At 44.8% G+C, this 21,422-nt stretch overlaps 1 protein-coding gene and 1 long non-coding RNA gene across 3 annotated transcripts in view; one reads left to right on the top strand and one right to left on the bottom strand.

The window, feature by feature from the left end:
• Positions 1–1,562: 1,562 nt before the first annotated feature.
• Positions 1,563–19,574, bottom strand: LOC148687330 (uncharacterized). Its single transcript, XR_015947888.1, has 2 exons — positions 19,097–19,574; positions 1,563–2,178 (listed from the first exon to the last, which is right to left on the bottom strand). It is a non-coding gene; the product is annotated as an uncharacterized LOC148687330 (long non-coding RNA).
• GLRB (glycine receptor beta) overlaps positions 19,343–21,422 on the top strand; it is a 30,717-nt gene continuing 28,637 nt past the window's right edge. For both annotated transcript variants that reach the window (XM_088661086.1, XM_035113331.3), the window contains exon 1: positions 19,343–19,584. The gene's annotated coding sequence lies outside the window, so the exon portion shown is untranslated. The remainder of the gene's footprint in view (positions 19,585–21,422) is intronic.

The following is a 21,422-nucleotide window of genomic DNA, read 5'->3' as shown; positions in this document are numbered from 1 at the left end:
TTTGCTACGAAGATGTCTGCATATGTGACATGAAGGCTGACAACATTAACCCCACTGTGTGGGATTGGCTGCCTTCATCCACCCCAGCTGCAACAAAACATGTTTCTCTTGTATTGGTCTCTACAGCCACAGCAGGTGCTGTAACGCTTCAATGTTTGACTTCACTCCCAAAGGCACACTCTTCCATTATCTCCTGAGACAGTTGGATGCCAACTAATAATCACCAAAGTTTCTGAGCATAAGGAAAAGCATATAGTAGATAAGGTCAAAAAGAAAACTCATTAAAATGCCCATTGGAATCAAAAAGTCTGTGTCAAGTGGCTGGAGTTCAACCGGAGGAGGGGGAGGGGCTGTCTGAACTCAGTCAAGAGGAAGTTCCAGAAAAGCAGTGTCACAATCCTGAATGCAGAGGTTCTGGCAGAGAAGAGCCCAAGGGACCTTTGTGACTAGGAGTGCTTAGGAGTGTTATGTCAGCTATGGATGTTCCTGACCTGTGATAGCCCAGCCACAGTAATCCCTGCATTGTTAATCTCAATACTAGGTATCTGCAGTGCACTCTGTATGGAGTTGCCCTTTGGCCTGATCCAGAAGCTCCAGCTTGCAGTGGCTAGACCACTGATGAAGACAGATGGCCAACAGCATGTGACACTTCTGCTAAGATATCTGCACGGCCTGCTTGTGTGCTACCAGGCTAGGTTCAAGGCTCTTGCACTAACACACAAAGCCCTGAACACCTTGTATCAATGATACCTTAAGGACCTAAGCCCTTATATCTCAGCTCAACCACTGAGATCATCCAGAGGAGTGCTAATAGCTGTCCTCTGTGTTTTAGAAGCCCACCTGGCCCCAACCAGAAGTTGTTCATTTAGTCTTGTTGTTTCCATGTTATAGAGTACTCTTCTAGCAGGTATACTTGCTACTTATTTTCAGATGTCTCTAGAATACTTCTTTTATACTGATAGGTCTATTGCGGGATTGTTGTTGTTGTTGTTTTACACATTTTCAAGATCAGCCAGTCTTTTTATGATTATTTTGTGTTGTTTTCATGGTACTTGATGTTTTATTGCATTGCATATTTTGCTGTATGCCAGCTTGATGGGGCTTTTTGGAGAAGACAGTTTATTTAAAAATAAAATAAAACGTTGTAGGGGGCCAGGTCACACATGCATGTCCAACCCAACCAGACCTACAGGAGACACCTAGCAGGTAAGACATATCTGAATCCATTGGACAATATTTACTAAACCAGTATCTGCAAATTTATCAAAATTATAAAGATGGAAAAAAGAAAAGCAGACTTCTTATTTTCTATCCTGTAGAAGAGCCATAAAAATTCACACAATCTTGTTTTTTGCTTAATATTTTCCAAATTAACATACCCCATATCCTTAGAGTTCAGAGTTACTGCTCACTTACTGACTAAAAAGCTAGACTAGTTTAGGAACGGAATCATATCCTGCTAAAGTATTAAAATACTCATTGTGCATTTAACCTAATGTACAGTTTGGCCTGTCAGAGAAACAGGTGACATTTTTGGACAAGAATTACCAGTCTGCTGCATGTGTTGTGGAAAAAAGTATATTATTAGATGCATACTTCCTAACTAGCTAAATTTATCACACAGATGATTTCTTTCTTTAAAATCATTCTAAGAATAATAGAACAAAAATGGGGACAAATAAATTATTATAGCAAAAATAAAATGAAAACACCATTCATAATTGAAATGTCATTGCAATCAATGCCGCCATTGATAAAAGGATCTCAAGATCTGGAAATCTCATCATCTGGGAACTCAGCCTAGACAATGTTAAGCTTTTCTTCTTGGATGAGCGATCTCCAGTCAAGAACTATTTTCTGTAGACTGATACTCAGACCTGAAGTTAAAAGACTCCTGTTGCACAAGCAACTTTAAACTCCCCATTTGTTGGCTGATGATACATCTTTTCATTGTAGTGACAACCGACGGACAAACGTATCTTAATCTAATGGCTTTGATCCATGGGATGCTCTTGGCAAACTCTGTAAAGTGCTGTTTCTCAGCAGCTCTTTAAAATTCAGTTTCATGGAATCTTGTGGTCTTTCTCTCATCAGTTTTAACAAGCAGGGAAATCCTATGTGTCTTGCAAAAGCAAAACAAAATGATAGTCCGCTTTGCTTCAATAAATCATGTTGTATCTGCAGACAATAAATAAAAAGAATTCCCATGAATAATGTTTAAATCATCTGTGACACAAAGAAGCAGATAATCTTTGTGTCTGCAAAATACATTATACCACAGAAAAGGGAGGTAATCATATAATACATTAATATTTCAAACAACACATGGGAATATTGCGGGTATTAATACCGCACAGTTTAAAGTGACTGGATGCATGAAAACTGACCCTTTCGGGGAAACAGAACATTGTCAAGGCCCATAAGTTTAATTAAAACTTTACTTGCAGAACTTCCTTCAAAACGAAACAAAAACATCAGAGATACATCCAAATAATTCCATAAAACATATGCCAATCCAAAGCATAGGCTCATCATCTGTTTCTCTGCACAGCCTGCATTCCAGCCTGCATCCTGCCTTAGACAATTTACCTGTCAATGGAGAGCTTCATTTACATCCTCACTCTCACAGATTCTGAGAACAAGAACAACAACACCTCCAGCCGCTACCCTTCCAAGAAGGGTAATTCAATACCTCTCACACGATCTAAGATTAAACACTCACGTGTTAGCTAGCAAAAACCAAGAATAGTTCATTATCATCTCAGTTAAAGCTAAAAGTCCCTTTGAATACTGCAGTGGAATTTTCCAATGTTAAACCTTTTCACCATTACACATAGTCATACCTATTTCAGTGTGAATTAAACTAATTATACTTAACAAGGAAAACAAAAACAACACTTCAACCCCCTAAATAGTAATAAGAACATTTAGCAAGACTCAAACAATAAACAAAGCAATACTCCCAGCCACCAATTAGCAGATAAACAAAAACTCAACCCCCTCCCTGGTCCTAAAAGACATTCACATCTAACCAAATAATTTCCCCACCTTAACTTCCCCACCCAAACATCCAGCATCAAGCCAGCTGCTGTAAACCAATGGTGGGTTGGTCCAGGCAGTGGTGTAGGAAAGGGGGGATGGAGGGAGCACATCGCCCCCGGCACCATCTCTGGCAGCGTGCAAAGGATCCTCTGCTCATGGCTACACCCTCTGCTGCCACCTCTTCACCCCCACAGGAAGGACGGAGGGGCAGCAGGAGGAGCAACAGCAGCAATCGGCATGGCAGTGGTGGCAGCAGCAGCGGCAAAGGCCACTGCCTTCCCGAGGCACACCACCCCCCATCTGCATCTGCTCTTGCTCTTGCTCTAACCGCCACTGCCTCAGAGTCACCGTCGCTGTCTTGGGTGGAGTGGGGTGGGGGAGGCATGTGTGGGCATAGAGAGGGAAAGAGAGAGCAACCTGCCCGGCTCACCCTCTCTCGCACACCTGATGCCCGACTCTTCTGATGGGCTGGGCGCGTGGGCAGAGGGAGCAAACAGAGCCGCACAGATGTTTGCAGCACTGTCAGCAAATCGCCGGTACAGATGGCAGTGGCTGCAGACATGCATGCGCCATACATAGCAGCGCTGTGCATGCACCATATGGTCGGTTTGCCCTGCCCCCTGCCCCCCATACTGGGTACTGTTCATGCTCGTTTGCCCTGGGTCCAGGGTCTCCCAGGAATAGTCTGACATCTTCTCCTACTACTGGTGGTGTGCAGCAGCTGCTTGCTGACAGGAGAAAAAAGCATAACCTATAGAATGTATGATGTATAGAATTATCTAAGTAAAATGTCCCTCCATCCAACCTATATCCTATATCACCAAAACAGGGTGGGAATCAATCAGAAACAATTCTGTTGCTGAAGTTATAGTTATAGTGATTTTCAAACTCTGGAGTGGGTAACATTTGGGAGGAGCTGTGAAATTTCAGGGATGGACCCCGAAGCAGATGCCAAATTCCTAACAGATTGAGATTGAATCCTGACAAGACAGTTTGTGGGGGACAGGAGGCAGGCAGGTGTGGAGGACTCCCTGGTCCTGAATGGGGTAACTGTGCCCTGAAGGACCAGGTGCGCAGCCTGGGAGTCATTTTGGACTCACAGCTGTCCATGGAGGTGCAGGTCAATTCTGTGTCCAGGGCAGCTGTTTTTCAGCTCCATCTGGTATGCAGGCTGAGACCCTACCTGCCCGCGGACTGTCTCGCCAGAGTGGTGCATGCTCTAGTTATCTCCCGCTTGGACTGCTGCAATGCGCTCTACCTTTGAAGGTGACCCGGAAACTACAACTAATCCAGAATGCGGCAGCTAGACTGGTGACTGGGAGCGGCTGCCGAGACCACATAACACCGGTCCTGAAAGACCTACATTGGCTCCCAGTACGTTTCCGAGCACAATTCAAAGTGTTGGTGCTGACCTTTAAAGCCCTAAACGGCCTCGGTCCAGTATACCTGAAGGAGCGTCTCCACCCCTATCGTTCTGTCTGGACACTGAGGTCCAGTGCTGAAGGCCTTCTGGCAGTTCCCTCACTGCGAGAAGCCATGTTACTGGGAACCAGGCAGAGGGCCTTCTTGGTAGTGGCACCCACCCTGTGGAATGCCCTCCCACCAGAGGTCAAAGAGAACAACAATTACCAGAGCTTTAGAAGGCATCTTAAGGCAGCCCTGTTTAGGGAAGCTTTTAACGTCTGATGGATTTCTGTATTTTAATATTTTGTTGGAAGCTGCCCAGAGTGGCTGAGGGAACCCAGCCAGATGGGCGGGGTATAAATAAATTATTATTATTATTATTATTATTATTTCCTTCCACACTAGTTCTGGGTAAATAGAATGTCCTCTACTAATAGACCCTTGCTGCTCTATGCTGGATTTGTGTATTATTTATACCCCGCCCACCTGGCTGGGTTTCTCCAGCCTCTCCTATTGCTTCAGCTTACAACCAAACAATGTAAGGAGGTGGATTTTATCATACTCAACACTAAAGCATGATAGCAGACCCTGTTGTTGTAGCCTTCATCCATACATCTACCTTAAGAGACCAATCGTACCCTTGATTGGGGGGGGTTGTAGTTCCTTCTCCAAAAGGTGCCATTTTGCCTGGGAAATATAAGCTGCATGGAGACTTGGCTTCAAAGGGCAAATCTGGGTGGATGCAAATGTTTCCTGCTGAAAACTACTGCTTTTTAGCTCAAGTGGCTTATTGGGCTGGGGGGACTCCTGAGACAGCAAAAACCGAGATCATATAACACCAGTCCTGAAAGACCTACATTGGCTCCCAGTACATTTCCGAGCACAATTCAAAGTGTTGGTGCTGACCTTTAAAGCCCTAAATGGCCTCATAGAATCATAGAATCATAGAGTTGGAAGAGACCCCAAGGGCCATCCAGTCCAACCCCCTGCCAAGCAGGAAACACCATCAAAGCACTCCCGACAGATGGCTGTCAAGCCTCTGCTTAAAGACTTCCAAAGAAGGAGACTCCACCACACTCCTTGGCAGCAAATTCCACTGCCGAACAGCTCTTACTGTCAGGAAGTTCTTCCTAATGTTTAGGTGGAATTTTCTTTCTTGTAGTTTGAATCCGTTGCTCCGTGTCCGCTTCTCTGGAGCAGCAGAAAACAACCTTTCTCCCTCCTCTATATGACATCCTTTTATATATTTGAACATGGTTATCATATCACCCCTTAACCTTCTCTTCTCCAGGCTAAACATACCCAGCTCCTTAAGCCGTTCCTCATAAGGCATCGTTTCCAGGCCTTTGACCATTTTGGTTGCCCTCTTCTGGACACGTTCCAGCTTATCAGTATCCTTCTTGAACTGTGGTGCCCAGAACTGGACACAGTACTCCAGGTGAGGTCTGACCAGAGCAGAATACAGTGGTACTATTACTTCCCTTGATCTAGATGCTATACTCCTATTGATGCAGCCCAGAATTGCATTGGCTTTTTTAGCTGCTGCATCACACTGCTGACTCATGTCAAGTTTGTGGTCTACCAAGACTCCTAGATCCTTTTCACATGTACTGCTCTCAAGCCAGGTGTCTCCCATCCTGTATTTGTGCCTTTCATTTTTTTTGCCCAAGTGTAGTACTTTACATTTCTCCTTGTTAAAATTCATCTTGTTTGCTTTGGCCCAGTTGTCTAATCTGTTAAGGTCATTCTGAAGTGTGATCCTGTCCTCTGGGGTGTTAGCCACCCCTCCCAATTTGGTGTCATCTGCAAACTTGCTCAGGATGCCCTCAAGCCCATCATCCAAGTCATTGATAAAGATGTTGAACAAGACTGGGCCCAAGACAGAACCCTGTGGCACCCCACTAGTCACTACTCTCCAGGATGAGGAGGAGCCATTGATGAGCACCCTTTGGGTTCGGTCAGTAAGCCAGTTACAAATCCACTGAATGGTAGCATTGTCTAGCCCACATTTTACCAGCTTCTTTACAAGAATATCATGGGGCACCTTGTCAAAGGCCTTGCTGAAATCAAGATAGGCTACATCCACAGTGTTCCCTTCATCTACCAGGCTTGTAATTCTGTCAAAAAATGAGATCAGATTAGTCTGACATGACTTATTTTTCAGGAACCCATGCTGACTTTTAGTGATCACAGAGTTTCTTTCTAGGTGCTCACAGACTGTTTGCTTAATTATCTGCTCTAGAATCTTTCCTGGTATTGATGTCAGGCTGACTGGGCGGTAATTGTTTGGGTCCTCTCTTTTCCCCTTTTTGAAAATAGGGACAACATTTGCCCTCCTCCAGTCTGCTGGAACTTCGCCTGTTCTCCAGGAATTTTCAAAGATTATTGCCAGTGGTTCTGAAATCACCTCTGCCAGTTCTTTTAATACTCTTGGATGTAGTTCATCTGGCCCTGGAGACTTGAATACATCTAAACTAGCCAAGTATTCTTGTACTACCTCCTTACTTATTCTGGGCTGTGTTTCCCCTGCTGAATCATCTGCTCCATATTCTTCAGGTCGGGCATTGTTTTCTTTCTTGGACGAGGCAAAGAAGGCATTGAGGAGTTCTGCCCTTTCTCTGTCCCCTGTTTGCATTTCACCATCTTCTCCTCTGAGTGACCCCACTGTTTCCTTGTTTTTCCTTTTGCTACGGACATACCCATAAAAGCCCTTTTTGTTGCTTTTAACCTCTCTAGCGAGCCTGAGTTCATTCTGTGCTTTAGCTTTTCTGACTTTGTCTCTACACGTGCTGGCTATATGTTTGAATTCCTCTCTGGAGATTTCCCCCCTTTTCCATTTTTTGTACATATCCCTTTTAAATCTTAACTCAGTCAAAAGTTCTTTAGATAGCCAGCCTGGCTTCTTTAGGCACCTTCCATGTTTCCGTCTCATTGGTATTGCCTGAAGTTGTGCTTTTAATATCTCCCTTTTAACAAACTCCCAACCATCATAAACTCCCTTCCCTTTTAGTATTACTGTCCATGGGATTTCACCCAGCGTTTCCCTAAGTTTTCTGAAGTTGGCTTTCTTAAAGTCTAGAATTTGGACCTTAGTATGCTTGGTTGCTCCTTTCCGCTGGATAATAAACTCCAGAAGAGCATGGTCACTCCCACCTAATGATCCTGCCACTTCTACCCCACTAACCAAGTCATCACTATTGGTTAGGACCAGATCTAAAATGGCTGATCCTCTTGTTGCTTCTCCCACTTTCTGGACAATGAAGTTGTCTGCAAGGCCAGTGAGGAATCTGTTCGACCTTATGCTCTTGGCTGAGTTTGACATCCAACAAATATCAGGATAGTTGAAATCCCCCATTACTACTATCTCACTTCCTTTGGAATGCTTGGCCATCTGTTCCAAGAAGGCATCATCTGTGTCCTCAGTTTGGCTTGGGGATCTATAGTGAACTCCCACAATGAGATCACTGTTGTTTTTCTCTCCCTTAATTTTGACCCAGATACTCTCAATTTGGCTTTGAAGTTTTAAATCCTGGATCTCTTCACAGGTATACATATCCCTAACACAGGGGTTCCCAACAAAATTTTCTCGAGGACCCCTCATCGAGCCGCTATTGTGACAAGGACCCCCATTAATTGACTTACTTGCTTGAAAATCAAATGCATTATCTTCCTCTTCATCTGTAGGCCTTTGTCGTTTTAACGAACCACTTTTTAACCAATGGTCCATTTTTAACTACACGAACTGTAGCTTCCGCAAAAAACAACGCTTTGTTTACAAACACTACTGTTTTGCAAAGAGGCAGCACGCGCCAGGGAGGAGGGAGAGGAATGGAGAAGACAGCGTACCTGCGCAGTAGCGCACAAATGAAGCCGACGCGCGCAAAGCATCTTGGGGAGGTGATCGTTTAGAATGCGCGTGCTGCCTCGTTGCAAAACAGTAGTGTTTGTAAAGCACCACCTAACGGCATAGAGCAGAACTACTACCTCTATCTAATTCTAGTTTTGCGCTAGACTCTGCTCATGCAGGAAGCGGCCAAAACAAAAAATCTGTTATCATACGAAATAAATTTAATATATTTTTTATTCTAATAGCATCTTGCGGACCCCTCTGGCATAGCTCGCGGACCCCTGGGGGTCCCCGGACCACCTGTTGGGAACCACTGCCCTAACATATAAAGCTACTCCTCCTCCTTTCCTGTTTGGTCTATTTCTCTAAAATAGATTGTATCCCTCTATTACTACATTCCAGTCATGAGACTCATCCCACCAGGTTTCAGTGATGCCTATTATGTCATATTTAGTTTGCTGTACCAAGAGCTCAAGTTCATCTTGTTTATTTCCCATGCTCTGTGCATTAGTATACAGACATTGAAGACCGTTGATCATTCCCCCATGTCTCTTATTTAAGGATATTTTCGTCCCACCACTAGGTCTGCATGCTGCTTGCTCCATTTGGTCCTTGACATTTGGATGATCATCTTCAGCATTTGATAGACTCCTACCTTCAGGACCACTGTCTCCCTCCCCCACATAAGTCAGTTTAAAGCCCTCCTGATGAGGTTTTTGAGTTTTGTGGCAAAAACATTCCTCCCAACTTTTGTGAGGTGCAGTCCATCACTTGCCAGAAGTCCATCTTCAAGAAACTGCAGACCGTGATCTAGGAATCCAAACCGTTCCTGTTTGCACCATTTGCGAAGCCAGTTGTTCACTTCCCCTATTTTTCCCTCTCTCCCTGGGCCATGTCGTTCAACTGGGAGGACAGAAGAGATGACAATTTGTGCATCTAATTGCTTCAACTTCCTGCCCAGAGCCTCATAATCATTTTTGATCTTCTGTAAGCTATGGCTTGCAGTGTCATTGGTTCCCACATGCACCAAAAGGAAGGGGTATTTGTCGGTGGGTTTTATGATTCCTTGCAGCCGTTCTGTTACATCTTTGATCTTGGCCCCAGGTAGACAGCACACCTCTCGAGACATCTTGTCAGGCCCACAGATCACTGCTTCTGTACCCCTCAGTAGGGAATCCCCTATCACCACTACACGCCTCTTCATAGGCTTGGTTGGGATTCTTCCATGTGCTGTCCCTTCCAAGGTTACCTGCATATTCCCGGAGGACTGACTTTGCTGCTCGTCTTCATATTCCTCATCAACTGTGATGAGGGAGAGATCCTCAGGTGGAGTCTGTTCCTCGTCTTCCATGAGCACTTCAAAACGGTTGTGTAATTCTAAGCACTCAGAGCGATCCCTGGGCCTTCTACTTCTATGAGTCACGTTCCTCCATACATCTGGCTGCTGTGTTGGGGAACTGGCCTCCTCCTCAGGGAGATCCCCAGTATACCTGAAGGAGCGTCTCCTTCCCCATCGTTCTGCCCGGACACTGAGGTCCAGCGCCGAGGGCCTTCTGGCGGTTCCCTCACTGCGAGAAACAAAGTTACAGGGAACCAGGCAGAGGGCCTTCTCAGTAGTGGCACCCGTCCTGTGGAATGCCCTCCCATCAAATGTCAAGGAACTAAGCAACTATCTGACTTTTAGAAGACATCTGAAGGCAGCCCTGTTTAGGAAGTTCTTAATGACTGATATTTTATTGTGCTTTTAATATTTTGTTGGGAGCCACCCAGAGTGGCTGGGGAAACCCAGCCAGATGGGTAAGGTATAAATAATTATTATTATTATTATTATTATTATTATTATTATTATTAATAATAATAATAATTTACCCAAACCTCCCTCCTGTCCTAATCTAGTGGAGCCCCAAGCTGTATTCAGGGATTTTTATCTCCACATGACTCCCTGAACAGCATATGGGTTGAACAATTAGGTCTTCCTTGGGAACCTCATGGTTAACCATTAAATTATAGCTATTTGCTATATTTTTTCTCAATAAACTTTCCATTTTCTGAGACTTTTTAATTTTGTTTCTGTTGCCTTCCCATGTTATTTGCACTGATGTCCAGCTCATTTCCAGGCGCTATTCAAAATGCTGGTTCATAACTGCAAAGCCCTTAATATTTCAGCAGGATATATGAAGGAGCTGTTTCTCCTGTACAACGCTGCTTGCCCACTCCCCACAGAAGCATAATGCATTGGACACAATACACATTATTTTCTATTATGATACTCAAGTTGTAGGACTCTCCCTGGGAAAGCCTTGCTGGTTCATTCTATCTTAAGCTTCAGACAGACTGCAAAGAACTTTTCATTTTGCTGAGCTTTTTCATATGGATTAAAGTTCAGCATCCCTGTTTCAATGCTGAATTATTTTATCATGTTCTTGGTTTTATTGTATACAACTGATTTTAGTAATTTAGACTGGTTTGCTATATTTTATGCATTTTACATTTATTTGTGTGTGCGTTTGTGTGTGTGCGTGTGTGTGTGCGTGTGTGTAGCTGCTTTATTTCATAAAGAAAATTAGTATATGTTGTTTTTTAAATAAATAAATAAATAAAGGAATGCTAGTAACCTGCCATATAGTCAGCTCACTGATGTTCCCTAATGGGACTGAATTCTTAGAAGATCACTTTGCCAAACACGGCTTTAACCATTTTCTCCCTTTTGTGGCCCCAGTCTAGATTGGGGACCCAACACCAACAATTTGCATTGCATGCACACACACACACACACACACAGAGAGAGATCCCATTCATTTTAATGGGACTTTTGTTCCTTAAATTGTATGTGTGCAAGGATGTGATCTGGATCAAGACAACCTCCTCTCCTGCTGCAGAATCAGATGCATGGAAAAACTGATCTGGAGCAGAAACGGAGTGAGTCAAAGGTTTAAATCCGCCCTTCCCCTGCTGCCAAATCAGATGTGCAGTTGCTCGTGAGTGATAGATTCCCACACATAATCATTTATTTCAAACCCGCCCCCCTTCTGTACCTCCTCTGAGAACACTGCAATTCATTCAGTTTTGATCATTTACTTGAGGCTTTCTGTGCCACACATTGAGGTAGCTAGTGGAGCAACTCCCCTCCAGAGTGCCACTGTTGAAAGCTACTCTCAAAAAGAGCACAGGTGTATGTAAATCCAGCACATCCAAGTTTTGTCTTACAACAAGTATGATAAATTATAGCAAGTGCAATTAGTATCCAGTTTTACATCTGGGTATAGGTACTCCCGTGGGACACTCTAATATTCACTGCTTTGCAGCCTGCACCTATGTAATATTTTGTTAGAAGTAAATTTCACTGAGTTCAATAGGACTTGCTCCCAAATGAGCATGTGTCAAATTGCAACTCTACAGTTCTCGGGTGGCTTTTTCACAGCAGAAGAGAATAATTTTACCAATTTAACCCATGAACATCTTTTATGTCACTCCTTGCTCACTGTGATCAAGTCCATTACTTCCCTTCTGCAAAATTAACATGAAATATGTAGTCACATTGCGATCAAGGACCCCAAAAGGAGGCGTTTTCCTTCAATCAGTGTGCAAAATTCTTCTCAGAATACTTCTGCGTAGCTTAGCAACCGGTAGAGACATTCATTCCCAAACTAATATTTCAGGCCAAGATAATGACTGGCAAACAACCAAACTCAACTGGTATTGTTGCCATGCCTTTCACATTAACAAAGGGAAGCAATGCAAATTTACTTCTGGTAGTTTCTGACTTTTCTGACCAACTGAATTGTTTGAGCAGGAGTAAGTTTTGCTCTTAATATTCAGCTTCAATGAATTAACTTGCAGTGACTGACCTTGTTATTACTCTGGTAATAAAGAGCACTACAAAGATAGGGTAAGAACTGCAGTACCAGCTGCAAGGTAGAAAATATATTTGTTTAATGCATTTATTAATATTTGCATATTCCTAACTACCTGTGCATAGTTGAGGATATGTGCACATGCTCAAATGCATCTCCCACATACAAATATACTTTACTTTAGTGCCCCCTGCCCCTGATCTGAATATATTCCCTCTTCCCCACACCTCACTTATTCCTGCATTATTAACCCACTCTCCCCATCCCCTGCTGCTGGTTTAGACCAATGCAGACTGTTTTAGACCAATGGTGGCTTTAGTGCGGCTGTCCTTTATTATGATCCTACACATTGTGCTAACACATATTGGATGGTATAATAATAATAATAATAATAATAATAATAATAATAATACCGTATATTATTTATACCCCACCCATCTGGGTATAAAATACAATAATGGATTAAACATTAAAAGCCTCCCTAAACAGGGCTGCCTTCAGATGTCTTCTAAAAGTCTGGTAGTTGTTTTTCTCTTTGACATTTGATGGGAGGGCGTTCCACAGGGCGGGCGCCACTACCGAGAAGGCCCTCTGCCTAGTTCCCTGCAACTTGGCTTCTCGCAACGAGGGAACCGCCAGAATGCCCTTGGTGCTGGACCCTCGGTGCTGGACCTCAGGCAAAACGATGGAGGTGGAGACGCTCCTTCAGGTATACTGGACTACAACATTTGACAGCTCCTGTATATCATCATCATCATCATCCTGTTTCTTGGACTTAGTCACTTTCTTTTTTACAAAATAAGAACTCAAAGCAACTATGTATACATCTACAGTATATCTCAATCCACACACAACAACAACAACAACAACAACAACAACAACAACAACAACAACACAATACATATACAGCATATGAATCATTGATACCAAGTGGACCTAAAGAGTTCCCTTGAAGTGGTGATGTTGAAAATGAAAATGAGGTATCCTTCTGAGCAGTATGTGTTTGGGTTTAAATGCCTTTGTTAGGTTTAATTCACATGTAATTTAGTTTTGTTTGGAAGGAGTTTGATGTTGCCATATGAGGATGAAAACCAGCCCTTACGTTATGCTTGTTGGCACTGTAAAGATTAACCTATTTTATTTTAAAATCATGAGCTTTTATAGAGTCCATTTAATCAGATGCTAACATAGATTGAAGAACAGCAAGTACATAAGGGCAGCTGGTTGGGGTTTTTTTTGGGGGGGGGGAATGGGGACTGCTTGGCACCTGCTCTTACATGCTTGCTTCATTCAGCCAATGTCAGCGTCTGGCAAAGTGAACTGCAGACTATAAAAACTCACGTTCATAAATGGCATGCTAATTTTAAAGATGATAGGAAGATCAAGTTTTCCTCCTTTAAAATAGAATAAAATAAATAGTTGTGGTTTATTATTGTGCTTATCAATTGACTCAGAATTTGAATTTCGCTTTATGTGTAATGTAGGAACAAAGCAACCCAAACCCTGGCAGGCAACAGCAGGACTTAACCAAGCGGTGGAGTCGGCACTATGACTGCAGCTGAAGCCCCCTCATTTCCAACTCCACTTGTGCTGGGCAAGGCAGAAGGGAAGAGAGGGGCAGGAGGACGAAAATTCAGGATTAGTTTTTTTTGCTGCGTCAGCTCCAGCAGAAAAATTCACATCAGGTCTGATGCAGTATGTAGCTGGACTGGCTTAGCTGGATCCTTGGCTAGCAAAAGTTTACCCCCCCCCACTCTCCAAATGCCCAATCTTGGGGCATACACCCATCACTGCTCACCCTGCCCCCCTCCAACAGGGCAGACTGGGTTCTTGCAGTGGTAGATTTCTCTGTTGACATGCCCTCCCCGCTGAGTTCCATAAGGTCAACACTGGGACTAAGGATAAAGAGTCTTGCAGGCAGTGCCACTCTCTGGACTGGTTGTAAGAAGGCAGGTTGTGGGCCGAGGTCAGACTAAGGTTGGTGGACCAGTCTTTACTGCTTTCACAATATATTTATCAAAATGTTTGTAAGACATCACACGTAGCTTAGTTGGTTAGATTGTGGTGCTGATGTTGCCAAGGTTGTAGGTTAGATCCTCATATAGGGCCACTGCAGGGGGTTGGACTAGGTCAGACACGTCCAACAGGTAGATCGTGATGTACCGGTAGATCACTGGACGTCTGTGATAGATCACTGGCTCCCCCCAAAGAAGCTCAACAACTTGGACTCCCCTGAATAAAGCTCAACATTTTTGCCCTGCACCCCAAAGAAACGGGGCTTTCCTCCCCCCCTAAAAAAAGCCCTACAACTTTGACCTGAACCCTGGGCCTTCTTTAAAAAAGCTCAACAATTTAGATCACCGCCAGTTTTTAACTCTGTGAGTAGATCACAGTCTCTTGGGAGTTGGCCACCCCTGGACTAGGTGATCCTCAGGGTCCCTTTCAACTCTACAATTCTATGATTCTATGTTTGGAAATCCTCTGTTCTCCAAATCAGGGGTGCCTTTTTCAAACAACAACAACAACAGAGCTGATCTGCATGGCATTCATCTGCAACCTTCTTTCTCAACCCAGCCCTTTATTTATTGCTGTTCCCTTTGCAGTTATTAATACTGTTTGTGTTGTTTGCCTGCACAAACCAAAAGCAATTATTTCTTTAAGCTGACTGTCCTGAGATTTTAAGTGGTGTCACTCTGTTGACCTTGGGCAGCTGATGCCTAGCAGGTAGTTGACGAATATGTGGACCATGTCTAAATCAAGAAGCAGTTAAGGACAAAGCTCAGTCAAAAACATCACCCGTCTAATGAGAGAGTAGGCATGCATTGCGGTCAGCAAGTGGAAACTCTCAGCTTCCACTTCATTTGGCCTTCTTTTTGCCCACATATGCAGCCCTATAATTTCTTCATGAGTCAGTGAGAGTTGTGTGGTTACTGCTGAAAGCACACAAAAAATGTGCCCAAATAATGCATTTTATGTGGCAATTGGCAGCTCTGGATATCATATGCTGAGCACATGCCCACATTCCTCTGAAGCAGAATGCATGCCCACCAGGGCAGTGGGTGGGTGGGTGAAATGAAATGAAATGGTGTTTGCATACAATGGGGGATATCTTACAACTCATTTATGGCAACTGATCATGTGAACTTAAAAGCACAAGAAGAGCCCTTCTGCATCAGACCAAAGGCCTTTCCGGCTCAGCATTCTCTTTTCCCAGTAGCCAAGTAGATGTCCACAAGGAGGACATGGGCACAATAGCACCCTCCTGGTCATGATCCCCAACAGCTAGTAATCCCTGATAATACTAGAGGCTGGCAGCCAAAGATTTCAGACGAATATGTGAAATTGAGGAGGGAAAATGCAGTGTGTGCCTTCTTCTGAATGACCGTCATGACTTTTCTTTGGCTCATGGGTACAGAGATAACCTAGGAAATGGCAAAATAAACTCCTGCCAGGGGATGCAGGCCTAATGAGGGGCACAAATTACCCATTAGACTATGGAGTGCATGACGTATATGTGTGGCAACATGACACAGCTGTTGCGGCAATATCAAATGCAGAAGAAACTTCCTGTCCTTCACCATGGCACAAAGGCATGCAGTAAAGTGATATTCCCCTGGGGGGGGGGAAGCACTGATACAGCTCCTTGCCAATGATGCAAGAGACCCCTCAGATTTTCTGGAGGATCATTTGCTTTCCAGTAATAATGAGCTGGCACCCATACAACAGAACCCAGGAGTCCTGATGAGAGAATCACCTGAAAGCAAATGCTGACTGCACCAGCTAGAAAGTTAGGGAATATTGTTACCATCATTCCACTTTTCTGAGCAATGAAAATTTCCAGGAGCACAGTGCTTATCTGGGCTTAGTTGCCATTGAGAGAAAGTCACTAGAGGCTTATGGTGTTTTTTTAATAAGTGAGGTGCGCGCACAAACATATTCTCCTATATAAATAAAAATGTAAAGTGTCATCATGCTCTACAGCCAATAGGCTGCCATGCCAACTGCAGCATGAGGAACTGCAAGCAGGCCCAGGTAAGTTGTTTAACAGAGGGCAGGAAGAATCACCTCCACCCTCCATTAATTGCACACCTGCTGTGAGGTTTCACAGAGGGAGGAGGCCCTTTGCACAGATGAGGAGGAGGAGAGGTGGAGACCTCCACCTCAAGAGGTGTCAGGGCAGGAGGAAGTTGATGATATGATGGACCTAGATTCAATGGACCCAGATTTGTGGTGGTGGAGAACAGTGCACACTCCAGAAGAAGAAGAAGCCAAGAGCTGGGAAGTAATGGAAGATGTGGAACATGGGCAAGCAAGCAGATTCTCCAGTCCTGAACAGAGACAGCACTCAGAAGTGATATAAACAGTACAGCATACAGTGGACGCTATGCCACATGTGAAAGCCTGATGGAACCTCCTCCTTCTCCATGGACCAGGCAATCTCTTCGTATCTTAGAGCAGAAGGCGAAACAGAGACAGAAAGATTTCATTGCTGGCCACTGTAGGCAGTAAGGAGGGGTTTGGAAGCTAGGAATTGCTGCAGGGGGGGTGGAGCACACACTTTGAGCAACATCCCAAGACTGAAGGGAGAATTATCAATGGTCTCTCTGTATTCTGTTGATTTAAAATAGAAGAACTAGTAGAAACTCTCAGCATCTCTGATTTCGCTAGGCAGCTAGCCTGGACATCGTGACAGGTAAGATATAAAGGGAGTTGGATTTGGTCAGGTGTCATGGAAGGGCAAAGAAGTAGACAGCCCCTGATATCTATCTGTCATCTTTCATCAATCATCTATTTATCTTTCTTTATTTGCAGGTTGAACATAGCTGAAGGCTTCAACTTCCAGCCAGCTAAACTATCCAAAATGAGATCTCTGTTTGCAAACAAGTTAACTATACTTCAAGTTATGTTTCTCTGAACAGTAAGGCCTTGACATAGTTTTGTAAGATTTGCAAGGACACCCTTTGTGGTGCTTTGAAAATGTTATATAATTGCTGTGGGAAACAATGTGGCAAAATCAATGCAGAGTCCCTTTGCATGTTGAAAAGAAGTACATGAGTGAGTCATTCACTTCCACTTTGCTTGCTTTGGCTGCGGCAATGGGAAATGTGACTTATTTAAGGAGCCCCCCCCCCCACCGTTGCAAATCCATGAGCTTCAAATAACTTCTGGAGCTTGTGAGGACACCTTGGTAAAAAGATGATCTGAGAATCCTACATTCAGTGTTACGTTAGAAAGCCAGCATGGAGGATGTGCAAGGGACTTGGGATGCTTCCAGATTGTCACATGAATAAAGGGGAGGGGGAATTTGTCCTTCCTTTCTCATAGCACTAGAATGCAGGGAAATCCAATGAAGCTGAATGTTAGAAGCTTAAGGAGAGATAAAAGGAAGTACTTTTCCCCCAGAGCACATACGGTAGTTATACAGAGGAGGAAGTGATGGCCATAGACTTGGATTAGCCAAATCCATGGATGATAAGGCTATCAACAAAAGTTAGCTGTGATGACTATGCTCTGCCTCCATGGTTAGAGACTGCAATGCTTCTGAAAACATACTCCTGGAACTCACAAGTGTGTGTGTGGGGGGGGGGGAATGCTCCTGTGCTGGGGTCCTGCTTGAGGTTTTCTCACATGCTCTGGCTGGTTGCTGTAAGAACAGGATGCTGGACTAGATGGGACATTGGCCTGATCCAACAGGCTCCTATTATTTCTTATGCCTTTTTTAGGTGGGATTCAAATAAAAAGGTAAAGGACCCCTGACTGTTAAGTCCAGTCGCAGACGACTCTGGGGTTGCGGCGTTCATCTCGCTTTACTGGCCGAGGGAGCTGGCGTACAGCTTCCGGGTCATGTGGCCAGCATGACTAAGCCGCTTCTGGCAAACCAGAGCAGCGCACGGAAACGCCGTTTACCTTCCCGCCGGAGTGGTACTTATTTATCTACTTGCACTTTGACGTACTTTCAAACTGCTAGGTTTGGATTCAAATAGACACCAGCAAATTCAGGTTGCACAGTTAAAGCTGATTTGGAACTCTTGCATAATAAACCCAGTTAAGAAGAAGAAGAAGAAGGAGAAGAAGAAGAAGAAGAAGAAGAAGAAGAAGAAGAAGAAGAAGAAGAAGGGGAAGAAGAAATACTTTTTCAATACGGAAAATGCATTGGAAAGTGTGGAGTCACATTTACTTGATGCAACATTGTTGAACTTTTCTGCAAATGAATACAACAAATGCTCAATAAATAGCCAATGCCATCTAACCCCCCACAAACAAATCTGAACAAATCCTCAATAAATAAGCTATCTGGAAGCAACATCACTCCCCCTATTTTCTTACTTTTTCTAATTTTGAACATCTCCTAAAATATCATGTTCATTAGCTCTTATTTTTTAAAGTCTTGACTAGCAAGTGTGGGGCAGCAGCATGGTGAGATCCAGTTCATTCTTCCCAAGTTCTCCTTGCATTGGAAAGCTGAGTCCGGCCTGAAACATTTTATTATGATTTCCCACAGAATCATAGGTTTGGGAAGGATCATATGGCTTATGGCCATTTTATTTAATCCTCTGCTGCACACCAGTAAAGCTACCTGCTTGGTATTGCTTGTTTGGAGGGGGGGACGCCACCATACAGCAGGATCATATTTTGTCCCCACGTGTTGCTACAGTAAAAAACAAACTAAAAAGAAGGCTTGTCAGTTAAAAAAGAGTGCCACTCCAATGGGCAGGTATGTCTAGTTCATAGCTGCCAAGTTATCCCTTTTTAAAGGGATTTTCCCTTATGCTGAATAGGCTTCCTCGCGAGAAAATGGAAAACTTGGCAGCTATGGTCTGGTTCTGCTTGCTTTTGGAACATGCCCTCTGCTACCTTGGTGTAGGTCAGCAACGGGTGCCTGTGTTCCAACGCCAGATGACTACGATTAGATTGAGAGTAAATTCTCCCTGTCGAACCCTTCTGTTACCATTATTCCTGCACCGCAGCCCCGATGCTCCAGGATAAAGGGGGCGAGAAGGCTGGGCGAGCGCGCGTTTGCGGAGCCCTTTTCCGTTGCCACAGTCCTCGCATTCCCGCGCACTGCAAGCCAACGAAGGGGTGACTGAGAGTGAGGGCAGAGCCGAGTAAGGGCAGCAGCTTCTACGAGGCTTCACGTCCCCACTGCCCATGTGCAAAGGGGCCGCACATGCTCCCTGGCCGCCTCTCCTCGGGCAGTGTGCACATGCTCAGTAGCAAGATGGACGCTTTTCTGATGCAGGGTTCATTTTGGTAGCGCCGCGGCGGCCGCCGAGCTATCGCTTCCCCCTCGAGCCGGCTGCAGGACCTCGGCTGGGCGATGGCGCGCTGCAGGCTGCTCAGCCATCTCCGGCTGTAATCCAGCGGGTGGACGGGGCGCCGGTGGCATCCCGGCCGTCTCTCTCTTTTTCTCTTCCTCTCTCTCTTCCCTGGCTTGTGGTAAGTCCTGGACGTTGGCGGAAAGGGCCGCGTCGCTGGGCTTTGGAGAGGTTTCTCCATCCACGCCCGCTTGGAGGAATGGCAAGGCTTTGGGTGGCTGCGGGGAGAGGCCGGGCGATTGGCCGTGCCAAGGCAACGGGCGCTCTGTGCGCTCCGTGCGCGTCGAGCCCTGCCTGGCTGCGTCCCCCTGCAGAGGTGGCCATCTCCAAGCCGCCCTGTTCCTCTGCAGCAGCTCCTGCCTTGCTTCCTTCTTTCAGTACCTCGGCCAGCACCTTTGCAGCTCCTGGCGGGTGTTGCTGTTGCGCTTAGTGGCTCATTCTGCATGACTGGCCCTTCCCGAGATTGGGGAGGTATCTGGGGGCCTCCTTGGCGCTGTGCTGGTTGAGGAAGGAGCCAGCCAGGGAGCCTGCCCTCGACTGTAGAGGCGGGAAACTCCAGTTGGCCCAAGAGGGAATATTTTGCTTTTGCCTGGAAATTGGAGGCGGAGGCGGTGGCAGTGGGTAAAATCTAGGGAGGTATCCAGGCACGCTATCTTGATTTGAGTGTGAAGCAGGCAAGAAAGTGGCTTTGGCCAGAGATCCATGGTGCACAGAGGCCTTGTCACTCAAATGTGGGAATGGGGAGGGCAAGCAAAGTCCTGCAATGCTGGAGGTTTGTGTGAACACCTGTTGCCAAGGTTGCATAGGCAGCCGTTAGAAGACAACAAATGAAAACACTGACTGGTTTCAAATTGGCTTTCAAGACTCATATTCTGGTGAAAAATGTGCTGTGTGCCTTTTTCCTCTTTGTTGGACTTTTGCCGCTTGCAATTCTTAGTGCTCCAGTGCTTTCTGCTGACCTTTAGAATACGGTGGGGGAAGAGGTCACAGAAGTCACTTGCTAGGGAGGGTGGGGAGGGGTTGCTGGGAGACCTGATACTGTGGTACTGGAGGGACAGAAGAGGCACCACCACCACCATTTCGCCCAGTGCTGCGGTAGGGAAGAACCGCCATTGTGATCATAGCCTGGCTGTGGGAATGGAAAGTCCCATGTCTTGCAATTTGGCTGGGAGCCCCGGCTGCTGTTGCTCTGGGCATAAGGAGATGCTTCTTCTGTTGCTCTTGGAAGGAAGACAAGAATGTCTTCTGTTGCTGTGACTGAAGGGATATAAATATCTTTCTGCTTTTAAGAAGAAAAATATATGTGGCTGGCCTCTGCATCTAGAAAAAGATGAATGGAGATGTAGAAAAATGCAGCCATCGTTATAAGATTCAGGCACTTGCTCTAGAGAGTGAAGCCCGGACAATCCCCCCCCCCCCGCCATATAGTGCGGAGATCATAAAATGCAGAGATTTTTCCCCCTCCTTCAGTCAGTGCAGCTAGGAGCTGGCAAGCAGTATTTGGTACTGAACACGAACACTTAGCCCTGTTGGAAATGTGTTTGTTATTCTTTATGCTGATATGAAATACTCAATAATAAAGATGCTGTGCGAATATAGTGTGATAGTAAATGTTCTCCATGGTGCAAGCAGTGCATGCAATTTGTTTCACTTTCTGAATGGGGCAGTAAATGCAAGACTAATGATAAGAGAGGAGATTCATTGTTAGCAAAGACACATGGTTCAGTGGGATGTCTTAATTAGCCCTCATTACTAAAACTTCCCACTGATATTAAAGGAACTAGTAGTGAAAATTAGGGTTGGATGGACGAGGCCTGGGTCTGTATGTCATGTCTTTGCTCAATAATTGCAAGTATTTTTTTGTTGGAATGCTATAAACATTTGTATGCCAGCATACATATTGTAAGTTTTACTTTGGGGGAAGCTCATCTAGGTGGGTTTCCATTTAGGTAGCTTCCT

Source organism: Zootoca vivipara, chromosome Z1 (genome assembly GCF_965207765.1).
Source record: "Zootoca vivipara chromosome Z1, rZooViv2.hap1.1, whole genome shotgun sequence".
Taxonomy (NCBI): domain Eukaryota; kingdom Metazoa; phylum Chordata; class Lepidosauria; order Squamata; family Lacertidae; genus Zootoca; species Zootoca vivipara.
The sequence above is the reverse complement of the archived record's forward strand: the minus strand, read 5'-3'. Positions and strand labels throughout refer to the sequence as shown.